Consider the following 5,787-nt stretch of genomic DNA (forward strand, 5'->3'; position numbering starts at 1 on the left):
GCAGTGCCACAGCTTTCTCCACTGAGTGGCTGGTGACTTCGAACTGCCAACATTTTGGTTAGCAGCCGAATGGTTAACCACTGTGCCACCAGGGCTACATAAAGGATACCAAACCAAAACCAAACTCATGGATTTGAGTCTGATACATAGTGACCCCATAGGACAAAGTAGACTGACCCTGTACGTTTCTGAAAGGAAATCTTTCTCCCATGGAACGGCTGGTGCTTTCAAGTTTCTGACCTTGTCAGCAGTTCAATGCATAGTCCACCACACCCCCAGGGCTCTTAAGGGATAACACCTGGAACAATTAATAGGCTAACTAAAAATCTTGGGAGGAGAGGTTGGGGAGTGACATGCTTAGAGGAATAAGTGTATGTCCAGGTCAACAAAGTAAATGGTTCAAATTCGCCAGCCACTGTGCAGGAGAAACTGGAGACTGTCTGCTGCCCTAAAGATTTAAGGTCTCAGAAATAGGTTGGCGACAGTTCTACTCTATAGGGTCAAAGGAGAAAGTCCTAAGATGTCACCTCTGAATAATCAGCAAGTGGTAACCTGGCTGGCCAAGTGTTGGAGGCATAACTCAACACACACAGAACCCCTTAGCAAAGAGGAGGAGTATCATGTTTGTTTGTTGGTTTGGTTCAAGGCATTTAAGGAAATCCCTGTTGATTCACCCAATGACCACTAAGAAATGAAACCAAACAGAATTCAATGGCCACACATGACAAAGAACACAGACCTTACAAAATTAGTTCAGAAATGTCACCAAACATATACAAGAATAAACAAAGAAGCAATGGCTACAACAAGCAGCAATAACAAACCCGGGGTGAGGGGGAGATTGATTTCCAGAGTTTCCAGGTTATAATATTCAAACGTCTATTTTTAACAATCAAATGTCCATTTTAAACAAAATATTGTATAGCAGCATTATTTCATAACAGTGAAAACAACTGAAATGTTCACCAATGGATGGATAAAAAAATGTGATCTATCCATAGAATGGAATGTTATTAACCCATTAAAAGTACAAGATGAAATACATGCTATACAGATGGAAATTGGGCCTTCACTCAAGTACTCATCAATGAAAGAACACTTTGTTCTATTAAAATGGCATTCTATGATGCTTACCTTCTCAACATGATCACTGAAGACAAAGTGGGTGCATAAACAAATGTAGTGAAGAAAGCTGATGATGCCTGGCTATTTCAAGATATAGAGTCTGGGGTCCTAAAGTTTGAACATTAACAAGCAGCCATCTAGCTGGGAAGCAACAACGCCCACATGGAAAGAAGCACACCAGCCTGTGTGATCATGAGGTGTCAATAGGATCAGGTATCAAAGAACAAAAAAATCATATCATTTTTAATGAGGGGGAGTGTGGAGTGGAGACCCAAAACCCATCTGTAGGCAACTGTACATCCCCTTAAGGAAGGGTCACGGGGAGATGAGCCAGTCAGGGTGCAGTGCAGCAACGATGAAACATACAACTTTCCTCTACTTCTTTCATGCTCTCCCCCCCATTATCATGATCCCAATTCTACCTTACAAATCTAGCTAGTCCAGAGAATGTACACTGGTACAGATAGGAACTGGAAACACAGGGAATCCAGGACAGATGAACCCCTCAGGACCAGTGGTGCGAGTGGCGATACTGGAAGGGTGGAGGGAAGGTGGGGTAGAAAAGGGGAACTGATTACAAGGATCTACATATAGCCCCCCTCCCAGGGGGGATGGACAACAGAAAAGTGGGTGAAAGGAGATATTGGCCAGTGTAAGGCATGAAAAAAATTCTAAATTATCAAGAGTTCGTGAGGGAGGGAGGGTTGGGGAGGGAGGGGAAATGCGGAGGTGATACCAAGGGCCCAAGTAGAAAGGAAATGTTTTGAGAATGATGATGGCAACAAATGTACAAATGTGCTTGTCACAATGGATATATGTATGGATTGTGATAAGAGTTGTATGAGCCCCTAATAAAATGATAAAAGAAAAGAAATACACGCCACAACTTATATGAACATCAAACACATTATTTTGGATGAAAGTAGCCAGACATAAAAGGTCACATAACATGGGATTCCATTTATATAAATGCCCAGAATAAGCAAATCCAGAGAGACAGAAAGTAAATTAATGATTGCTAGAGTTTAGAGAGCAGGGGGGAAATAGATAATGACTGCTTAGTTTGTACTAGTTTCTTTTGGGGATAATGAAATAGTGTGGAATTAGATAGTGGTCATAGTTGCAAATCATTGTGCATGTATTAAAATTCCTTTAATAACAACAGTAAAAGAATTGTGTGTTTATGTTCTTTGCCCACATTCTTACTTTATAGTCGATCTTTTTAGAATTTCTAGGAACTCTTCATATATTGTGAATATTAATTTTTTTAATATACTGCAAGTATTTTCTCGAACTCTGGTTCTTGTTCATTAATGTTATGCTTTTTGCTGAACAGAAGTTGATGTTGTAAGACTTGATAATCTTTTCTCTTACAGATTCTGAATTTGTAGCAAGGATATTTTCTGACCCCAAGATTATAAAAATATTTTCCTCATACTGTTGAAGTTAAAAAAAAACAACCTAGTTTCATAAAGTGTCTGGAAGTTTTTGTGTGTTAGATGTGAAGTGGAAGACTTCCCTGCCCTTAAATGGCCTCACGTAATTCATTGAATTTTTCATCGATTTGGAATATTTCCCATATCATATGTTAGTGATGACATTGAAAATGAGGTAGTCTCTCTTAACATTACCATAATGTCAATACTATCTAAAACTCACTGCCATCAAGTGGATGCCGGCTCCTAGCAACCCTATAGGACAGGGTACACCTGCCCTTGTAGGTTTCTCAGACTGTCTGTCTGTACATGAGTCTCTTCTTTCTCCTGAGGAGCTGCTGGTAATAACGAATTTCTAACCTATGGTTAGCAGCCCAATGCATAACAACTACGCCCCTGGGTGCCATTAAAGTGATCTATAGATATAAGAAAATTCCAATCCAGATCCCAGGATCATTCTTGAAGGAGATGGAAAAGCTAATTACCAATTTGATCACTTCCTGATTTCAAATCACAACCACGTTCATCAAACAACTTGGTGCTGGTACAACCATTGATACATAGACCAGTGTAACAGAATCTACAGAACCCCGAGTAAATGCATCCACCTTATAGACAACTCATTTTTGACAAAGGAAGGAAACACATTAAAAGGGGGAAGACATAGTATCTTCAACAAATGGTGCTGGCAAAATTGGACTTTCATATGCAGAAGAATGAAACAAGACCCACGCCTCACTCCGTATACAAAAACGGAACTCAAGATAAATTAAGGACCTAAATGTAAATCCTAAAACTATAACGATCAAGAAAAAATAGGGGCAAACATAGGGGGTCCTAAAGCATAGCATAAACGCACATTGAAACACACACACATACACACACACACACACACACAAGACAGAATCAGGAGCAGAAGATAGATGGGGACCGCCTACAAATAAGACATGTGCATCAAAGATGTCACCAAAAAAGTAAAAAGAGACGCCAAAGACTGGGAAAATTTTTTTGGTAATGACATAACAGACAAGAGACTAATTTCTAAAATCGATACACAACTTTAAGCCTTGGGCCCGGCCGGCAGCGTTCAGCAGTCGGGGTTGTTGCCGTAGCTGCTCAGCCAGGGGAGCGCCTCTGCGCGGCCGGAACCCGCCAGGAAAATTTTCAGATAGCCACAATGGCCGGAAATGGTGATAGTGAAAAAATGGCTGAGCTGGAATCCAAAATCTGTCATCAGATTGAGGTTAAGCCGTCTGACAACAGACTTTAGTATCACAGTAGGAGCACTGAGCAAGTCAAAGGTAGAGCTGATGGAAATCAGTGAAGACTAAAATCAGAAGATCTCCAAGCAAACCCCTCCCCTAAGTGACAGATGAGTATAAAAATGACGTAGAAAACAGATCTGTAAATATTAAAGGCTTCCCGACTGATGCCACCCGCGATGACATCAAAGAATGGTTGGAAGGCAAAGGTGAAATTCCAAATATTCAGATGAGAAGACCCTTGCACAGAGCAGGTAAGGGGTCAATAGTTGGTGTGTTTGGGAGAACTGAATGTGCTAAGAGGTTCGCTGAGACCCCTGGCCAGAAGTATAAAGACACAGATCTTCTAATACTTTTCAAGGACGACTACTTTGCAAAAAGGAATGAAGAAAGAAAGCAAAAATAAAGTGGAGGCTAAACTACGAGTTAAACAAGAGCAAGAAGAAAACCAGAAGTTAGCAGAAGATGCTGAAATGACGTCTCTAGAAGAAAAGATGGGCTGCTTGCGGAAGTTCTCAGGCGACTTAGAAGACCAGACCTGCAGAGAAGATTTGCACATTCTTTTTGGAAGTCATGGGGAAATCAAGTGCATAGATTTTGTCAGAGGAGCAAAAGAGGGAGTAATTCTATTTAAAGAAAAGGCTAAAGAAGTGCTGGAAAAAGCCAAAGATGTGAGTAACAATAACCTACAACTCAGAAACAGAATCCTAGAGGGGGAGTCCTAGAGGGAGAGGTGGAGAAAGCAGCACTGAAAAAAATCATGGAAGATCAACAAGAATCCCTGAACAAATGGAAGTCTAAAGGTCGCACATTTAAAGGAAAGGAAAATAAAGTTGCCCAGGCTGGGTCTGCTGAAGGAAAAGTACAGTTTCAGGCCAAGAAAACGAAATTCAACAGTGTGGCTGAATGTGATGAAAAGGACAGTGCAGCTGGACCAGTGAAAAGAGCAAGAGAAGCAGCAGACAAAGAAGAGCCTGCATCAAAACAACAGAAAACAGAAAATGGTACAGGAGACCAGTAGTGTCATCAACCACTGTAACATTCATTTTATTTACAAATAATCTGCTTTTCTCTTTGGAGATTTTTAAACAGAAAATCAAATTAGGTCCACTGCAATGTCCACCTGTAAGAAAGGAAAATATTTCTGTTGTTTTTGTCTTGTTGTTATTAGATGAGGATTTTTTAATGGCTAGCTGTGTGTTAACAGATAATTCAAAAGGAAGGTTCTTCCACTAAATTGCCTTTTTAATATGAGAATATATCAGTATACAATTTAATAAAACATATGCTATAAAAAACCTTTAAGCCCCAGCAAGAAAAAGATGAATAGCCAAATTAACAAATGATCAGAGTACAAGAACAGACCATTTATCAAAGAAGGCATTCAGGTGACCAACAAGAATATGAAGAAATGCTTGTGAGAATGAGCTATTCAAGAGGTCCAAATCAAAACAACCATGAGATAATATGTCACATAAACATTGATAGCAAAGTTCAACAAAGAAGAAAACAACAAATGCTGGAGGGGATGCAGAGAGATTGGAACCCACATACACTCCTGGTGGAGCTGTAAAGCAGCACAACCATTGCGGAGATCAGTATGACACTTCCTCAGACTATTGGGAATAAAAATAGCATGTGATCCACTAATAGCACTACTTGTTATATGAGCATATCCTACTGGAATAAAGAACACATCACAAACAGATATAGGCATACTCATGTTCATCACAGCACTATTCACAGTAGCAGGAAGAGGGAAACAGCCTTTATGGCCATTGGTGGAAGAATAGAAAATAAATGTTAGTGCACACACAACAGAATACTATGCATCCTTAAACATTATCGATGATTGACATTCAACCATTTCCAGAGGTAGCATATGATCAAGAACCAATGGGCTGCACTGAAAGCATTAATAAAAACAAGTTTTCTGGAATTAGCAGACTACCAATTATTTCAAC

The 5,787-nt window shown here is 39.9% G+C and overlaps 1 pseudogene; it reads left to right on the top strand.

Moving 5' to 3' along the window:
• Positions 1–3,738: 3,738 nt before the first annotated feature.
• Positions 3,739–4,844, top strand: LOC142433018 (lupus La protein pseudogene; annotated as a pseudogene).
• The last annotated feature ends 943 nt before the right edge of the window (positions 4,845–5,787 follow it).

This window comes from Tenrec ecaudatus, chromosome X (genome assembly GCF_050624435.1).
Source record: "Tenrec ecaudatus isolate mTenEca1 chromosome X, mTenEca1.hap1, whole genome shotgun sequence".
In the NCBI taxonomy this organism is placed as follows: domain Eukaryota; kingdom Metazoa; phylum Chordata; class Mammalia; order Afrosoricida; family Tenrecidae; genus Tenrec; species Tenrec ecaudatus.